Raw genomic sequence first — 19714 nt, 5'->3', positions numbered from 1 at the left:
CTTGCTTTTCACAGATCTCAGCATCTTCAAGAATAATTACCTTCTGGGCCAGGCATAGTGGCTCATGCCTGTATTCTCAGCATTTTGGGAGCCCAAGGCAGGAGGATCACTTGAGATCAGGAGTCCAAGACAAGCCTGGGTAACACAGCGAAACCCTGTTTCTGCTAAAAATACAAAATTAGCCAGGTGTGGTGGCACACACCTGTACTCCCAGCTACCCAGGAGGCTGAGGTGGGAGACTCACTTGATCCTGGAAGGTTGAGACTGCAGTGAGGCACGATTGGGCCACTGCACTCCAGCCTGGCAGACAAAATGAGATGCTGTCTCGACGAAAAAAAAAAAAAAGGATATTTATGCCATCTCCTTAAGGGGCAGGAGCCCTTGCCAGTTGACATCACTTGAGCAGGTGTGACAGATGCTTTTTCAATACTTATAGCCCAGGTTCCTTCTTCATCCCCTACTGTGAAGCTCTGCTTGGAGGTTCAAAATTGTACTGTGTTGAATTTAACTAAATGTTGGCTTGAGGATATCTGTGTATTTGAGTCCTTATGTGCAAAATGTTGACTAGCTGAAAACCTGATGCAGGAGTAGCTGATTTAAGAGTAGCTGAAAGCCTGATTTAGGAGTAGCTGACTTAGGAGGTGCTCAAAGCCTTAAGAGTAATTGATTTAGAAGTAGCCAAAAGCTCCTACTGACTTAGGAGTAGCTGAAAGCGTGACTTAGGAGTAGCTAACTTAGGAGTAGCTGAAAGCCTGACTTAGGAGTAGCTGACTTCGGAGTAGCTCAAAACCTGATTGCCACAAGTGGCTAAGCCTCTGTCAATGTCAGTAGCCAAGTCCTAGTCAATGGCAGGTGGTCAGCTAATTCAAACAAAGCAAAATGCCAAGCTGTAACCAATTCAGCTGTCTCTGCACATAATTCATTGAATGTCCATAGTGGTCTATGTTGCAGGCCCCAAATTTTTTAAACTTGCCACCCAGTTCTAGAATTGCGAATAAAAGCCAGGTCAAATCTTTAAATGAAACTTGTTTTAATTTTGTTTTTTGACAACTGGTAACCCACATCTTTGACAAGGCCTCCTCAAATCCCCTCAGTTAAAATGATGTTTTTTTTTCTTTTCTTGTGCTCCTACAAGGTATGTCTGTCTTTCTGTCATAACTGGAGTCTTATGGAAGAGTTACTTTTGACATACCTGTTTCCACAGAAAGACTATGAGCCAATGGTGGGCACACCCGTGTGCTATTCAATTCTGCCTCCCTTCCACAGACATGAGCTCAGCACCTTGTCTGAAGAAATTACTTTAAAATACCTACAGAAGCACCTGTTTTTTAAGGCCTTGTATAGAACTAGCACATAGTGGGTGCTTAATAATGTATTTTGATTGCTACTCCCTTTTAGAACCTAACACAGTTCCCTGAATGTGCTATGCACTCACTAGAATTTTCTGAATGAGTGAATGAATGAATAGGAAAACGCAGCCATTGTCAGGTTAAACACAGATCCCTTTTTTGAAAAACCCCAGGGAACTTCCAGAGAGTTATAACCTCAGTTCAAATGCCCCCATCATGAAGTTTGAGTGGGTGTTCCGTGCCAGGTGGTCTCTTGACAGTTGTCTGGGGTGGAGCTGGGACGAAGTTGAGGCACCTCAGAAGGGCTTCAGCCGAGGGTTGTAAGGACCTGAGGCTGCCCTGTGGTCTTGAGAGGGAGTGCCTCACTTGCCCCATGACCCCATTCCAGCCTGCCTTTTTTGTTGTTGTCCTCTGCCTTTTTTGTTGTTGTTGTTGTTAGGCAGCGTAACAAAACACCATTGACTAGGTGGATTGAACACTGGAAATTTATTTTCTCATAAATTTGGAGGCTAAAAATCCAAGATCACAGCATGTAGGAACTTGTTCCCCTTCTCTCTGTGTCTTCACATGGTCATTCCTTGGTTTTCTTGCTGTCTGTGCCCTCATCTCCTCTTCTTATAAAAACACCAGTCATGTAGAATTAGAAACCCCCAACAATTTACTTTAGTGGTCTCATTAAAGGATATTTCCAAATACATAACCCCATTCTGAAGTACTGGGATGGGGAAAATGTAGGACTTCAGTATATAAATTTGGGGATGAGAGATCAAATTCAGGGCATAGCAGCGCCCTCCCGTGCCCCGCCAAGCACCGTAGCTAACAACTCGTTTTGATCTCTCTGAGAATGGTTTCTACCTTGGGATATTTGCAATTGCAATAAAACCATTAACAGTGTCCATTAAAAGCCAGTTAATGTGGACTTTTACGCAACTCAATACTACTTGCCCCCACAAGAGATAACAAAATCCCTCTTCTTGTCATCCACCCCTGTACCAGGCCATCACCCTTTTGCACGTCCATATCCTACCTACACAATCAGGCAAAGAAAATTTAGTGTGGACTAGACATCTCTGGTTATGATATATGATTATTTGTGATGCGAACAGACAAGAAAAGGGGAGAAAGGCCCAGAATCATTTATGTTGCCCATAAAACACAGTTACAGACAGTACCTAGGTTTAAGTGCCCATAAATTCCTGTAAAAATGACTTATATTATAACGACTCCAGAAATAACTAACTGAAGGATGACCAAATATTTAATTCACTGGTGGAGGTTGTCTGTGGATTCTGGAAGGTTGGAAGAGAAAGAACTCTTTACTGAGATCTTCTTCAACTTAGATAACCATGCTAAAAATCAAACAAACAAACAAAAAAACCCTGCTTGTTTAAAAGTATAAGAACAGAATAGGGAACATTGTGAAGTTGAAGATTTATAGCTCTATGCAGTTCAGAATATTCCAGAAACGTGCTGGCATGCTTTCTTAGGACATGCATTATAACTCGAGTTGTTCAAGTAGTTCTTGGAATCTCCCCTGTCTTTCCTAGCACTGGAATCACCACCTCAGCTCTGGTGAGCCTGCCGCATTTTGGCAGGAAGGACGGAATGAGTTAGGAGGAGAGTAAATACAGTTTGAGATGAGAAGAATGGCAAAAAGCAGGACATTTTGTTGGGTAAAGAAGCTATGCCCTTGGTAGGATCAAACCATGCAGGCTCCTTATCTTACAACTTTTTTTTGAAAACCTTTAGGTTGCTGCACTACTCTGAGCAATTTTCTAAAATGTATTTTATTTTATTTATTTATTTATTTTATTTTATTTTATTTTATTTTATTTATGTGTTTTACCAGTTCTTTCTTAAGTTGTGTTTAAAACTGTCTACTGACTTCATACATTTCAGATTATAAAGTTAATTTTCAGACTTTATGTTCTTTTTTGAAAATTTATTTTGCTTTTATAGTATTTTTTCATAATTGTTTCTATCTCTATTTCTTGGAACATATAAATCTTATATATGAACAAATATGTTTATATAATATATAATGTGTATAAATATAATATGTATTATATAATATAGCATATATTAAATGTATACATTATAAATTTATACACATTTAAACTGTTTTGTTACCTTATATACTTGGGGCCCAGCCTAGTTCTGTTCAAAATTTCCAGCAATTATTTAGAGAAGGATAATTAATAACACTTACCTGTTCTGAAATGAAGATTGTATAGCAAGCATAGTTAATACACTGGACTAGAGTCGGGGTCCCAGAAGATTCAATGGCTCAAGTTTAACAAGATATGAGAAAACCGGATACCATGCTCCAGTGATGAAAAGCCATTTACCATTTACTGAACTGGCCAACTTCCTTTCTGCCCTTGGCATTTGGCACATAGTTACCTTCATGATCTACCCCTTCGCTTTTTAAAAATAAATAGATCAGACGGTACAAGAACGGATTTCCTACAGGCATAAAGTGAAGTTAGCCCTTCGCTTTAACATGGTTAGCTGCTGCTAGTTCTGCCGGTCTAATTCTCAACGTCATTTCTTCTGGACAGTCTTCCCTCTCTACTTTCCTCAAGACTGGAATGAATATCCTTCCTCTATGTCCCCATGGTATCCTACACTTTCCTCCATCATGGAGTTCATTACAGCACTGATGCTTTCCATCTCTCCCACGATTCAGTAAAATTCTTAAGGACAAAGATCACATTGTTTACAATAGTGCTTTTTAAAATAGCCATAGTATCGGACACTCACTGTATGCCAGAAAGCTGCAGTAAGTTTTTCACATATATTTTATCTTTCATAACCTACAACAAACTTACAAAGTCACACATTTTCATCTCTGCATTAAAAATGATGAAATGGAGGCTCAGAGGTCAAGAAACTTTCTCAAGATGATTCAGTTGATAACTGGCAGAGCTGGGATCCAAATCAAGATCTGTCTCTAAAACTTGTATTCTTAATAATTATATATATATATATATATCCAAATAATATATATTCCCCCACTGCCTCTAGCATGGTATAAAATGCATATTTAGTGAATCAACTCATGTGAGCTTTTGGGTGCTGAAATTTAAAAGAAAAAAAGAAAAAGGAAAAAACACCTTTCTAAATGGAAGGGAGAAAGGGGGAAATATAACGTTCTGATTATATATTGCCATATGTGAAACTACCCTCAAGTCTTAAAAAACAGCATTTCCATTACAGCTCATAATTTTGCAGGTCAGAAATTTGAGCAGTTTAGCTGGGCAACTCCTCAACTCCATGTAGCACCACCTGGGATCACTCAATGGTATTCAGCTGATGGCTTGTCTAGTCTGGAGGGCACCTTGGTGGGGAAGTCTGAAAGATTGGGTTCATTCAGATCCCTCTCTTTCTCTTTCCATTAAGTCTCAAGGTGTTTCTATGTGGTCTCTCCTGCAGGATAATCATATTTTCTACCTGGCAGTTCAAGACTCAAGGTAAAATCTATCAGACTTCTTCAAGGCTAGACTTGGAATGGGCACAGCATCACTTGATTCTAGGGGAGGAAAATTGACATGCATCTCAGATGAAAGAGTGTCAAAGAATTTGTAGCTACCTTTATTTTACTACCTATGGTGAATTAAATGACAAAGGAGAGTGGTGCAGTAAAAGACCTTTGAATTGAGGGTCCGCAGGGCTTCTCTCTGGGCTATATCAGGTCCCTCATTATATTTTCTCACAGCACTCTGATCTTCTACAGTCTTCTTCACAGGGTGTGTAACATGTTCCACTTGACATTACTTGATTAGAGTCTGTTTCCTTCTCTGGACTGTTAGCTCCAAGAGGGCAGGGAACATTTCCATTCTGTATGCCACTGTACACTCAGCAGTCAGCACAGAGACTGACTCACAAAGAGAACTTAAAACATAGTTGTTGGAAGGGTGGACAGATGGGAAGAAGGACGCATGAATCGTTCTTCTAGCCACCGAACTGGATGGCTATGCTTCAATTCACCCTTTGTCAAAAAATGATCTTTGAGGTTTCTCTTAGCCCTGACATTCTGTAATTCGCCAGCTGAGGCATATACAATGACTGGAAGGAAAGCATGAGCCAATGATGGGATAAGGTTGCCAAGAAAGCTAATGGGATCTCAGTCTCTTATGAATGAGGATGCTGAGTCCAGGACAGTGTCTGCTGCACAGTGTTCTGGCCTCTAACTGGAAACCACCTCTGCTTCTGGGCACAGTACTTTTAGAAAGATATTGACAAAGTATAAGCTGTCCAGAAGTCACTATACTGGTAGGTGATGTCATAGAGAAGTTGAAAGCCTCAGGATTATTTTTCCATAGAAGAAAAGTCCTAAGGCTCATCACAAATGTATTCAAATGTTCCAGTGGTAGCCTCAAGGCAGAAGTAGACTTGCTCAGTGTAAACCCCAGATTGCAGAACTATGACTGATGAACGAAAGTTATATGAGGAGAAATTTTGGTCCAACAGAAAAAAATTTATAAGCAAGAAGTTGCTTGATAAATACTGTAAGGTTTAAAGGAGGCATGCATCCTCAAACACCAGAAGTATTCAAGAAAAGAGTCTCAGTGCCTAAATACAGATGCTAAAAAGAGAATCAAAACACAATTAATGATTGGACCCGATGGCCCATGCTGCTGAAGTACAAAGCTCGGTGGTATTTGTGGATTTGAAGCCAGAGGACCAGGGTTCCAACTATATCTCTACCACTTTGACATGATGTTAGGCACATGACTTTGCCTCTTCAATAAGAGACTCCTGAGAATTGAATAGAATCATGCATATAACTACCTAGTATATCAAGTAAGAACAGAGTAGACTTGTAATAAATGGTAGGCTTTTTTTGTTTTGTTTTGTTTTGTTTTGTTTTGTAACAGAGTCCCACTCTGTCGCCCAGGCTGGAGTGCAGTGGCATGATCTCAGCTCACTGCAAGCTCTGCCTCCCAGGTTCATGCCATTCTCCTACCTCAGCCTCCCGAGTAGCTGGGACTACAGGTGCCCACCACCACGCCCGACTAATTATTTTTTTATTTTTTTTATTTTTAATAGAAACAGGGTTTCACCATATTAGCCAGGATGGTGTTGATCTCCTGACCTTGCGATCAGCCCACCTCAGCCTCCCAAAGTGCTGGGATTACATGTGTGAGCCACTGTGCCCGGCCAATAAATGCTAGTTTAAAAAAATTATTTCTGTTAGTATGATTACATGAAAGGAAAAGAAAGGAGAAGGAAAGCATTTCCCAACATCTGCTTTAAGCCAAACCATGTATGTATACATACATATATATTTAAGCCAAATTATATATATATATATATTTATATATATATATATAGAGAGAGAGAGAGACTCAGTATATATATATATGGTTTGGCTTATATACATATATAACTTCTTTTCCTGTTTACAAATTCTCCTTTTGCAAATGAGAAAACTGGGACTCAGAGAACAGAAACAGTTCACCCGAGACACACATATAGGAAGCGGTAGAGAAAAGATGCAGACCCTGATATTCTAAACACAGAGTCCAATTTCTTAATAAATCAGCCTATATAGCACTCTACAAGTATGCCCTCTTATTCTAATAACTATATTTTCATTAAATGTTACACAAGCATTTGTCCTATTTTCTCCACTAAGTCAAAACCTTTGCAGGACAAGGACTTTTTTCCATATTCTGTTGGTATTCTGTGTCTCTAAGTAAGTCCTTAAATGCCTAAAGGGTCTTAATATTTCTCACAAACTGTAATTCTGCTGCAAATTTCTTTCTAGAGAAGATACTTTCCTATAATATTTATGTGGGACTGCTGGTTACTGGGCATTGAAAGCATATTCTCCAAACCATAACTATTTTAATATTTTGGGAGTCATTCTCACTCTATCAACCCAACCTCAGTATGCAGATATACCTCCCTCCAAGTTCATCTGTCTGTGCTGCCAATTCAAAACCTGGGCAATTAAAGGTAATTTAAGGGATGCCAGCTTGCCTATTGCTAATTATGTGAATTTGGGTAACTTATTTAACAGTTGTAAACCCCAGTTATCTCATTTGTAAAGTATTTATTATAAGCTGTCTTGTAACAATTTTATGAAGATTAAATGAGATAATACAAGAGAGCTAAAACTGTGCTCTGCAAATGTTTTTTATTTTCCTTCTGGGCACATAAGTAGTTTTTATTGCCCAGGTTCTTTATATCTAAGTGAGGGCATCGGGGCCTAAATCTAGCCAAAAGAATGGGACAGTTGTGGCATAGGCTATTCCCTTCTCCGGACCTCAGAACTTTCTACCCACTAATCCTTCCCTAGTTACCAGTTGGATATTTAAAAAAAATCCAGGGAAGGATGCTAAGGTCCTAGAAGAGGTCTGAGATGAAAGATGTCACTCAGAGAAAAGCTGCTCTAGCCACACTGGACTGTGATCACTGTACATAAGTTTTTATTTGGGGATTGTTAATTACAGCAACTAGTATTTCTTGCTATGGCTTACAGAGCTAATAAATAAATGCACCTTGCACCTAACATGGTATGTGCCACATAATACTTTATCATTGTTTGCACCCTTATTTTTCCTCTCATAATTTCCTTATTTTTGGCACAAGATGCCAAAATAAGAACATTTTCAAATACCAATATTATTACAATTTATAAAGCTTCTCATCTCTGTACAAAAATATATATTTATTTGAATCATGCAACTCCCTAGAACTGGCATGAATTTATTGCCTTCATTGCAGTTAAAGAGACTCAGTACAATTATAGGGAGAGGAAAACGTATTTTGTATGAACATTATCTGTGGGCCTGATTAACAAAAAAGTGCTTCATTTAGTGTCTCATACCTGGCCATACAGGTAGTTAATGACTATTAAAACACTTCATGTGAGCACACTGGTACTCAGAGCACAGCCCCAGGCTGTATACCTAGTAAGTGATCAAAATAGAAATTTAACTTGAGTCAATGTGTCTCTAAAATCTGTGCCCTTTTGAATACACAGGCAGTCATGAGACTACCAAGATTACACAAGCAGGCTGCCACTGAGCTCATAGAAGACTACAAAAGTGTTGACTCCTAGCCTAGTTCCCCTTTCACTACCTCACATTGCCTTCCTCTGGAGACAAATGATCTATCCCATCTATCCCCTTGTAATTGGTTTCTCAGCTATCAGGAGGAAGATAAGAATCTTTTCCACCTACATCCCTTCTCAGTGACAACGTTGTAGCATAGCAGTTTTTGAGTGAATTAATCAGATTTTAAATATTTAGAATTTACTGTGGTTGCCCCTTTATGAAATCAAATAAACCAAAAGAAATATGCTTCCGACTTTGTGCATACCAAGAAATAAATATATCTTCTGCAAGGGAAAATATGGGTGCCTTTTGCCATTGAGTAACACAGCAACAGATGGAACTCAGCATGAGGCACAGAAATCCATGGGTGTTTCCTGGTGGAGATGTCATTTGCCAGAAGAAAGCTGAATCGTGAGGCTGTTTTACAGCAATGAAAATAAACAACTTTATTCAAACATAATTAATCTTCCCCAAAATATTCTTCCTTCCTTGGTGTTTTTGTTCTCACCAGTGTTTGAGGAATCTCTCCCTAGGTTTGAGTCACCAAACACCTATTTTGATTTTTTTTTAATGTTTTATGTTTAGATACAGACATGTCATTACCCACTGAGAGTTTAGTCATCCTTTCTCCGGGTCACATCAGTGCCTCCACCCATGAGTCTAGCTTTTCAGTTTCGATTACCCCTACATCTTTATGTCCACCTTCAACTACAGCTCACCCAGTTATAAACTGATCCCTATGTATGGCTTGTAGCATTTCATCTTTGTATCTGTGTCTCTGTTCCCTCACTTCTGTTTTTCTTGCCTTTATATTCCTCTACAAAAATCCTCCCACCTTCCCTTTCTGTTTCTTTTTAAAAAAAAATTGTTTGCTTTTGTATAATAATCCATTACCAGAAAATTGCTATAAATACTCCTTTGCCTGCATTTTTCCAATTCCATTAGTTTTTCACATTAAAAAAAAATACATTTCTAAGATTTGTTGAAAGCCAGAAGGCAAAAAAAAAAAGAAACCGATATATTTGGGGTGCTTGGTCTGTGTTCAGTGTTGCACCATGCACCTCACAGAAATTACTTTGTTGAATGCCCACAATGACCTCGCAAAGTGGACTGACATGCTTCTTCACTATTTAACAATTAAGAAACATAGGGCTCAAAGCGTTTAAGGAATTTCCCAAAAATTATCCAGCCATAATATAAGTGGTAAAGTGCAGGGTGCAGAGCACAATCTCTTTCACTTTTAAATCCCTTAAAATTCCCAGAACACTGCTGTATTCAGCTTCTTTCACTGAGCAAACCAAAAGCACAAATACTGAAAGGATTGTCAAAGAAAAAAGAAACATCCATAATTAACCTTTCTATATGAACCACATTATCCTTCCTTGGTTTCATGGAGACTTGGATTCATTGTGTCTGCATGACATATCAGAGGCTGCTTGACAAGCCAACCATCCCATCAACTTCCTCATTGCCTTCCCTGATTTGAACCACAAAACTGGAGAGCTTCATTAATCCAATGTTGCACAGAAGACTTTGAAGATATTCTTGCTCTGTCTTTTAATTTGGAGTCTGTATTAGGTTAAACCCAAGTACATTTTCAACACTCCATACTCAAAAGGAAAAAAGACAAAAAATAGGAGAAAAAGAAAGATATGGAGAAGAAAAAGTGTACACTATTACTAATTTTTCTATAAAGCACTGTCCCATTCTGTTTCTTCTTACCTTATATGCTTTTTCATTAACAGTGTGAAGGTGACCTCCTTTGGGAAGAGGGAATATTTTTCTAAAGAAAAAAGTGTTTCATATGCACATTAAGTTCCCAATAGATAGATGTGTGGCTTTTAAATGATTACTTTGTACCAGAGCTCTATATGAGTGTGGTGTTGAAATTCTCCCTGAAAGTTCTGTATTTTGTCAAGGACCTTTATTTTCTGAAAGGTTTAAAAATCTGGGCCTATCTTATGCCTATAAATCCCAGCACTTAGAATGGCAGAGATGGGAGAATTTCTTAAGCCCAAAAGTTCAAGACCAGCCTGGGGAACATAATGAGACACCATCTCTACAAAAATAATAATAATAATAAAAGTTTAATTAGCTGGGTGTGTTGACACACACCTGTAGTCTCAGCTACTCTGGAGGCTAAAGTGGCAGGATTGCTTGAGCTGGGGAAGCTGAGCCTGCAGTGAGCCATGATTGCACCACCGCACTCCAGCCTGAGCAACAAAGCAAAACCCTGTGTCAAAAAAAATTTAAAATTAAAAAAAATCTGATTAAATCCATCAAGTACATTTAAATTAATGTAAATAGAACTCAACTTCTCAATAAGATGAGATTAAAACCAATTTATTACCTTGAAAATTGGTGAATAAAGGGAAAGACTCAACCATTTATCCTGCCCTTCCTATAGCAACTGTACCACGGGTTAACTAAATAGTAGGTAATGGAATGTGAGTTTTTATAAAAATATCCCAGTAAATAAATGCAAAAAATAAAATAAAATTAGAGTATTTTGAACTCTCCTTCCCCAATGAATTGATAGATCCAATTACTGATCTTCAACAGCTCTGAACATTACAAGAAAAACAACCAGCAGTCACAATGCAGTTGTTGATGGAAGAACTCATCACCACTTCCAATGTTACTAAAGGGATTGAACTGAGTCTCATCAGGCCATGGATCCTGCTGCCACTTTGCAAGAAATAGGACAAGGGAACATGTTGTTCTGTACTATGAATGTGCATCAAACACAATCCTGACTGTGAGAGACTTCCCAGATGCCCTAGCTACTCTTGTAGATGAAGAGTAAGGAAAAGTGAGAATTAGAGGGTGAACCTATAGATTAATAGACTCAACATTAAAAAAAAATAATGAGCAAGCCTAAATTATGGTCTCTAGGGGTGGATACTTGGGTGACAAATTTATAAAGAAACAAAAGGTGATATGGCTTGCTTTGTGTTCCCAATCCAATCTCATCCTGAATTGTAATAATCCCCAAGTGTTGTGGGAGGGAGCCAGTGGGAGCCAAGTGAATCATAGGATTGGGTTTTTCCCATGCTGCTCTCATGATAGTGAATAAGTTTCATGAGATTTAATGGTTTTATAAAAGGGCAGTTTCCCTACACAAGCTCTTGCCTGCCACCATGTAAGATGTGCCTTTGCTCTTTCTTCACCTTCCTCCATAATTGTGAGGCCTACCCAGACATGTGGAACTGTGAGTCAATTAAACCTCTTTCCTTTACAAATTACCCAGTCTCAGATATGTCTTTATGAACAGCATTAGAACAAACTAATACAGTGAATTGGTGCTGGTAGAGTGGGGTGCTACTATACAAATACCTGAAAGTGTGTAAAGGACTTTGGAATGGGGTAACAGGCAGAGGTTGGAGCAGTTTAGAGGACTCAGATGAAGATAGGAAAATGTGGGGAAGTGTGAAACTTCCTAGAGACTTGAAGAGCTCAGAACACAGGAAGATGTGGGAAAGTTTGGAACTTCCTAGAGACTAGAAACTAGTTGAATGGCTTTGACCAAATTGTTGGTAGTGATATGAACAACAAGGTCTAGGCTGAGGTGGTCTCAGATGGAGATGGGAAACATTTTGGGAACTGGAGTAAAGGTCACTCTTGCTATTCAGAGACTGGTGGCATTTCGCCCCTGACCTAAATATCTGTGGAATTTTGAACTTGAAAGATATGATCTGAAATTGGAACTTAGGCTTAAAGGGGAAGCAGAGCATAAAAATTTGGAAAATTTGCAGCCTGATGATGCAGTAGAAAAGAAAAACCCATTTTCTGTGGAAAAATTCAAGCCTGCTGCATAAATTTGCATAAGTAATGAGGAGTTGAATGCCAATTGCCAAGACAAATGGGAAAATGTTTCGAGGGCATGTCAGAGACCTTAGCAGCAGCCCCTCTCATCACAGGCCCAGAGGCCTAGGAGGAAAAAATGGTAACCTGGCCCCCCTGCTGTGCACAGCCTAGGGACTTGGTGCCGTGAATCCCAGCTCCTCCAGCTATGGCTAAATGGGGTCAAGGTACAGCTCAGTCTGTGGCTTCAGAGGGTGCAAACCCCAAGCCTTGGCAACTCCCACAAGGTGCTGAGTCTGTGGATGCACAAAAGGCAAGAATTGAGGTTTGAGAACCTCCACCTAGATTTCAGAGGCTATCTGAAAATGCCTGGATGTCCAGGCAGAATTTTGCTGCAGGGGTGGGGCCTTCATGGAGAACCTTTTCCAGGGCAGTGTGGAAGGAAAATATGGGGTTGGAGCTCCCACATAGAGTCCCCACTGGGGCACTGCCTTGTGGAGCTGTGAGAATAGGACCATCATCCTCTAGATCCCAGAATGGTAGGTCCACTGATAGCTTGCACCATGCACCTGAAAAAGCTGCAGACACTCAATGTCAGCCTGTGAATCCTGCAAGGCTACAGGGACAGAGCTACCCAAGGCCATGGGAGCCCAACTCTTGCAACAGCAGGACCTGGATGTGAAACATGGAGTCAAAGGAGATTGTTTCAGAGCTTTAAGATTTTACTGACTCACTGGATTTTGGACTGCATGGTGCCTGTGGCCCCTTCATTCTGGCCAATTTTTCTCATTTGGAATGAATGTATTTATCCAATGCCTGTACCCACATTTTATCTGGGAAGTAACTAAATTGCTTTGGATTTTACAGGCTGAGAGGCAGAAGGGACTTGCCTTGTCTCAGATGACATTTTGGACTGTGAATTTTTGAGTTAATCCTGAAATGAGTTAAGACTTTAGTGGACTGTTGGGAAGGCATGATTGTGTTTTGAAATGTGAAAGAGACATAAGATTTGGGAGTCACCAGGGGCAGAATGATGTGGCTTGACTCTGTCTCCCCACCCAAATTTCACCTTGAATAGTAATAATCCCACATGTCATGGGAGGGTCCTGGTGGGAAGTAATTGAATCACATGAATGGGTTTTGTTTTGTTTTTTACTTCATACTGTTCTCGTGATAGTGAATAATTCTCACAAGATCTGATAGTTTTATAAAAGGGCAGTTTCCCTGCACAAGCTCTTTTGCCTGCTGCCATGCAAGATATACCTTTGCTCTCCCTTCACCTTTTGCTTGACTGTGAGGCCTCCTCAGCCATATGGAACTGTGAGTCCATTAAACCTCTTTCCTTTATAAATTACTTAGTTTCAGGTATGTCTTTATTATCAGCATGAGAATGGACTCATACAGAAGGAGATGACTAGAAATAAGTCAGAAAAGTTGTCAGTTTTGTGAGAGAGAGGTTGGGATACAGGGTTGATTTGAGACAGGGCACAAGGTAGTGCTATTGGAGTACTGGCAAGATTCTATTTCTTAAGCCAGGTGGCAGTCACAAAGCTGCTTTATTTACAATAACTCATTTTGTTGGTTCTGTGTGCTTTTTTGTATTTCTATTATATTTTATAACTGAAACATAATTAAGCAGCTCTCTAAGACTCTAGTTAGTAAATTGAATATTCATCTTAACCACATATTGAACTCAATAAAGGAGAGTGTTCCTAAATATAGGAAGCATTAATTTTTATAAAATGAGGTAAGAAAACATTTTCTCCCATGAAATTTGGAATTACATATGCCTAGATTCAGAGTATATATTAATCCTATAATTTGTTACTACCTCCTCCACCCCAAGATGTAGTTTCCTCATATTTAAATGAAGAAATTTAAATTTAAACGTAAAAGGGGATAGTAACATCTTCTTCAAAGTTTTTTGGGAGGATTAAATAAGACAATAAGTGAAAATTAAATTAAATGTAAAATGCCTAAAATAATGTTCCTACACAGAATAACCTCAAATGGCGCCTCTGCTTATTAGAGACAGGCTTTTATAATACTGCCCTTTTGACTGTGAAACAGTTTCAAACAAGACATAAGTCAGGTATTAGAGTTAGATGGCAGATTTAAATATTTAAGTTCATGATGCAGGTGATGCTCCAGTGCCCAGGTGCATATTCACAGTATAGTCAACAAGAATCTAAAATAGTTGTCATTAAATGAAAAGCAGACACTGTATGAGAAAGCATTACCCAGTAAAAAAAAGATACAGACCTCGCAGAATAAAACTAAGCTTTCTCTTCTAAGGCAGGGATTTGCATTTCTTCATGGAAAAGTCAAATTGCTACCAGGTACTGCTTAGCAAGGAACTGAGTTTTCTGTTTCTGGAATTCAAGAAATAATCAGTCACCTTCTTATCAGGGCTGTTGTTTAGGTAATTCTTTCATTGGCAAAGAGTTATCCCAGATGGCCTTATGTTCTTTCAAACATCTCTGGTAGAGATGTATTATATGGAGATGCAAAATATTACTAAATAGCTACTATATACAAGATACTAAGCTATATGTTAAACATGCATTATCTATTTTAACACATACACAAGACCTAAGATTCAGATGTTATGGTCTCCATTTCAGCTATGGGAAAAAAATGGAGGTTCGAGAAGTTTAGAAGGTTTGTTCAAGGTCACAGAACTAGTGAATAGTGGAAGTGGGATTTGAAACTAGATGTCTGTGGTGACAATTTCCAGACTATACTGCTTATTGCTTAACATCTCCAAAAATACATAACACCAAATATGGGTAGTAAAATTTATATATCGACCTGGGTGGCAGTCACAAAGCCTGTGTGTGTGTGTGTGTGTGTGTGTGTGCGTGTGTGTGTGTGTGTTTACAGATTTCACAATATATACTGGCTCAAGGCCATGAAGCAATTAAATAACTAGATGATAGAGACAGAATTTTGACCCAGGCAATCTGATTTAAGAAACCTAACCTACATACACACTACCTCTAAATAGAACATCCTCTGGATGCAATTTTTCTTGGGAAATCAGAGAAGCATAACTCCAAATGGAGTTCACATTATACATGGAAGAGACAACAGTAGATATACTAAGAAGTAATATAAGTAAAGTGAGATAAAATGAAGGCTAGAGAAGAAATAAACCAGTGTGAAGAGATGAAAAATAATGAAGATGAGTTTGGGAATAGAATGGTTCAAATAGTCTCTTGGAAAAATTAAAGGAGTGTGAACACTTGAATCAAATGAGATATGGGAGTCTCTTTTCTTTCTTTTAGTGTCTTTCAGCACCACACACACACACACACACACGTGTGTGTGTTCACATAAACACATCTACATTAAAGCATGCATATATACATACACACATGAACATATCCTGCCTTCCTCCTCTAGCCCAAGCCATCAGTCTTGATCACTTCTGCCTTCACAGCCTGAGGTCACCAGCTCTACACTCACTGTTTCTTTCCCGAGAAGGTTTTACATTCTTCATTTCATAAAGTGCTTATAAGACATAAACATGATCAGATACCTATGATGATGTTCACAGGCATCATCTGAAAATCTCATTACAACGCAGATCTCTGGGACTCAACCCCATAGACCCCAAATCATCAAGTCTTGCGTGAGAACCAAAAATTGCACTGTTCACCTAAACCCCAGATGACTCTGATGCAGTATCCGGAGCTCAGTGTCTCATCATTTGGAACTGTTCTACCTATGACACATCAGAAAGAAAGTAGCCTCTTCTGGACTAGAAGGGTAGATTGACTATTGACTTTGAAGCCAGCAAAACTTGAGTTTCAAATCTTCTTATTCAGTTTTTCTAAGCCTTGTTTATCTAATCTATAAAATGGAAAAAATGATACCTACCTTATTGGATTGCTGAAGATTAAATAAGATAATACATGTAAAGTATGTGATAGTAAGTTTTTAGGAGGAACTCAGAGCATTCTACTCTATTTCCTCTTCATCTCTCTCATGACATTATCTTAGTAGTTCTGTCCCCCTGATATGGAGAAGGATCTCAGTATGCTTATTGAGTGAATGAATGATGAATGGACTTCCAAAGAAGCACAATTTTTGGAGTTTGGAAAAATCATCTGGAACTAGCCATAAGAGAAGGATTAAGCTAACTACCTGCCAGATTATTAAGCAAGACATGAAGGTTAGGAGACTCAAAAGGAAACAACCCAGTGAGGGTGGGAGAACCCAAGAAGAATCTCTACCACCTGTAAATCTTTAGCAAGTTAATTATTCTGTCCGAAAACAAGTATTCTTATGACTAAGCACATTTCCATTCTTTGTGCTTAACATAAAGGAGAGATTTAACATACTTTTATTCCTTTGGGACATAGTGTAATGAAGTAGTCTAGAGCACAGCTCTAAAGTCAGATTGCTCAATTTTTATTTTGACTCAACCACTTCTTTACTGTGTGACCTTTGGAAAGTCACTAAATCTTTCTGAGCCTTAGATATTTTATCTGTAAAAGTGGGTAAAAATAATATTTACATTATAAGGTCACTGGAAGGAATACATGACAAAATTCATAGGAAACATTTAGCATTGCGCCTATCCCAGAGATAGCACTCTTCAAGGATTATCTTTAATATTATACTGATTTTAATCTTATCTTTTCTATTTTCTTTCTGGAATTATTTAGATAAGTTCTGAGCTCCACACTTTACCTCTGCAAAATGGATTGCAAGTAATATCTTCCTCATAAAAGCCATGATCCATGCAATGCTTGCATGCCACCAGCAAGAATGAACTCAAGAGAACATCCCAATAAACTATGAAGACTTCCCAGTAGTGCAGTCTACTCAAGAAGGAATGCATTCTTAAGTACATATGTCAGGTACACACACCAGTAAGAGTCAGCATGGCCTGACTCTGCTTCCTGGCTACATGGAAACTTTCAAACAAAACCCTGGGATCAAAATTTACCCCAAACTGGTCCACAAAGAGGGGAGCCACAGAGATTACTTATATTATGTGCAGGGGGTTTTATTCTGCTGACATCATGACCTTAAAACTCTTTTTCTTTACCCAGCCATAACCTGATGTTGATCATAAATGTCAACCACCCTATAAAGGTGCCTCTGCATACCTGCCAAACCCTTGGGTCCCTCACAAGTGCTGCTCACCTTGAACCAGAGGCAGCTTCTGCTTAACCTCTCAGGAGAATTCTCAGCCTTAACAACAAGAGAGACCTTATTTCCACCATCACTTTCCCCTCTTTCTACACTTCCTTCACTGTATTACATCACATTTTCTGCATCCCTTCTGTATCGGTCAGAATGGATTATGTTGTAGTTACAGACAACCCTGAAAACTCAATTGTTTAAAATGGCAAACATTAATTTCTTACTCCTGTGCCTCTAATGAGATATAGGCTGATGGAGCAGTCACCAACTTTAATGTTGCTTGTCTCTGTTTCAAAGAATAAAGTGCTCTGGAGGGACTTACTGTGACAATTAAATGCTCAACTCACAAATGATACTTACGTCTCGTTGGCTGGAACTAATTACTTAGCTCACCCATCTACAAGGGGGCAAAAATGTGCATTCTGCCACATGATCAAAAAGCATTAAGTGACCAATTCAATGAATAGAACTAATGACTGCTGCTGCTTCTGAAAGAACATATTTATTCATTCATTCAAAACACATCTCTCTACTGACTTCCTACTCAAGCATTGTGCCTGCCCTCAGGAAATTCCTAGTGGGAGAGGCAGACTAGCAACCTGATACATGTTCTGTTCATGGACACAAAGAATATATTGGAGTGTAGCCAAATGCCATGGGAAAGAGGCTAGGGAAGGTTTCTTAGACAGGGAAACCTTCTTCAAGGTTTCTCAGCCAAGTCTTGAGGGATGAATTGAGGTTGACTAGATGAAGGGCTAGGATATTTTTGCCTGGTAAAGGACTCAGTATTGGCAAATGCAAGTAAATACAGCCTGTTTGCATAATCAAATCAGTTCAGTAGAGTTGAAATGTTGAATTTAAAGAGGAGACTGGCAGGAGATAAGGCTAAGGTAGTCAGAGAGGCACATCTTGAAGTGCCTTTCTGGTAATTCAAGCCATGAAGGGAGCTTGGTCTTTATTCTAAGAGCAATGGCGTCCCATTCAAAAGTTATCAGGAGGAGAGTTAGTTGCGGTTTTGGAAGATGACTCTGGGAGCAATGTGGAGAATGGGTTGGTGAAAAGACCAACAGCAGTTAAGGAATAGCCAGAATGGTGTTGGAGCTGAATGATGGATGATGATGCCCAGGAACAAGGCATCACATTGAGGAGAGAGAGAAATATGTGGCTAGAACCAGAAGGTAGTAAGAAAACAAAGTCACAGTCAAGACCTGATCACTGTGAGATTTTCTAAGATACATTAAAGGTAACCTTCATTGAGCTTGTACTTTCTTTCCAGAAAATTAATAACTCAAATTGTACCAACGGTACTTAAATGTTGGCAAAGATCATTATTTGTTCAGGAGGAAAGGCAAGATAACTTAAAATTTTAAGCACTTTTCACATGTTTGGTGAAACTGTAAAGTATACTTTAATATTCACCACAAGGTTATGTGTTAGTATTCTTATATCTATTTTACAAAAAACAAAAAACTCAGGTAAATTAACATGCCAAGTTTGCAAGGTATGAAGGGAGAGCTGAAATGCACACCATACTTTCCTGAACTCTAAAACCTATGTATTTTCCAGGAGTGTCATATTTGAAAGGACAGAATAAACATCCTTACAGTTATAAGATGCTTCCCTGATGCCAGTACTTTTAATAATCATTATTAACACATATTATGGGTCACTTTTTGTGCTTGGTTTAGGCATACATAGTGATGGACTAATTTTATGACTTTAGGGAGCTTGGAACTGTATACACACACAGAAAATAGAAAATGTCTTAGTGTCTTTAGAGAAGTATGGTAAATAAATAGGAGAAGATTAAGTTATAGGAAGACCATGAGATCTTCCATATTGAACTGGAAATGTCAGAATAACATTCTATGTGGGGACCGCTAAGAGTGAGGAGTTATGTATTTAGAAATAAGCTGCATGCATGTGGTGTTTGAAACCTAAAGAATATATAGGTTTGCTAAAGACAGAGTCTAGAATAGCATACTCCAATTTGCTTCAAAGTGTTTATAGAGATTTTCTAAGATGAGGCTAGGGTAGGCAGTGCTGCCCAGAGTTTATTGACAATAGAATCCTTTTAATAGATAACCTCTCAGAACTGATGTTACAAAGAACACACTTTAATTCGTTTTCATCTAGACCAGCAGAGAGAAGAAGATTTCTTATTCAGAAGAAAGTGGGGTCTGTTTCAGTAACAACCAACCTCCATCTCTCAGTGGTTTAAAATAACAAAGGTTTATGTATTGCTTTCATCACTGGTTGACAGGGAAACTCTCCCATACACTGTCACTTAGGAAACCAAGTTGATGGAGCAACCACTATCTTGAATGTTATCTCTGC

Source organism: Colobus angolensis, unplaced genomic scaffold, assembly GCF_000951035.1.
Source record: "Colobus angolensis palliatus isolate OR3802 unplaced genomic scaffold, Cang.pa_1.0 Scaffold301, whole genome shotgun sequence".
In the NCBI taxonomy this organism is placed as follows: Eukaryota; Metazoa; Chordata; class Mammalia; order Primates; family Cercopithecidae; genus Colobus; species Colobus angolensis.
This window is presented reverse-complemented; position numbering follows the sequence as displayed.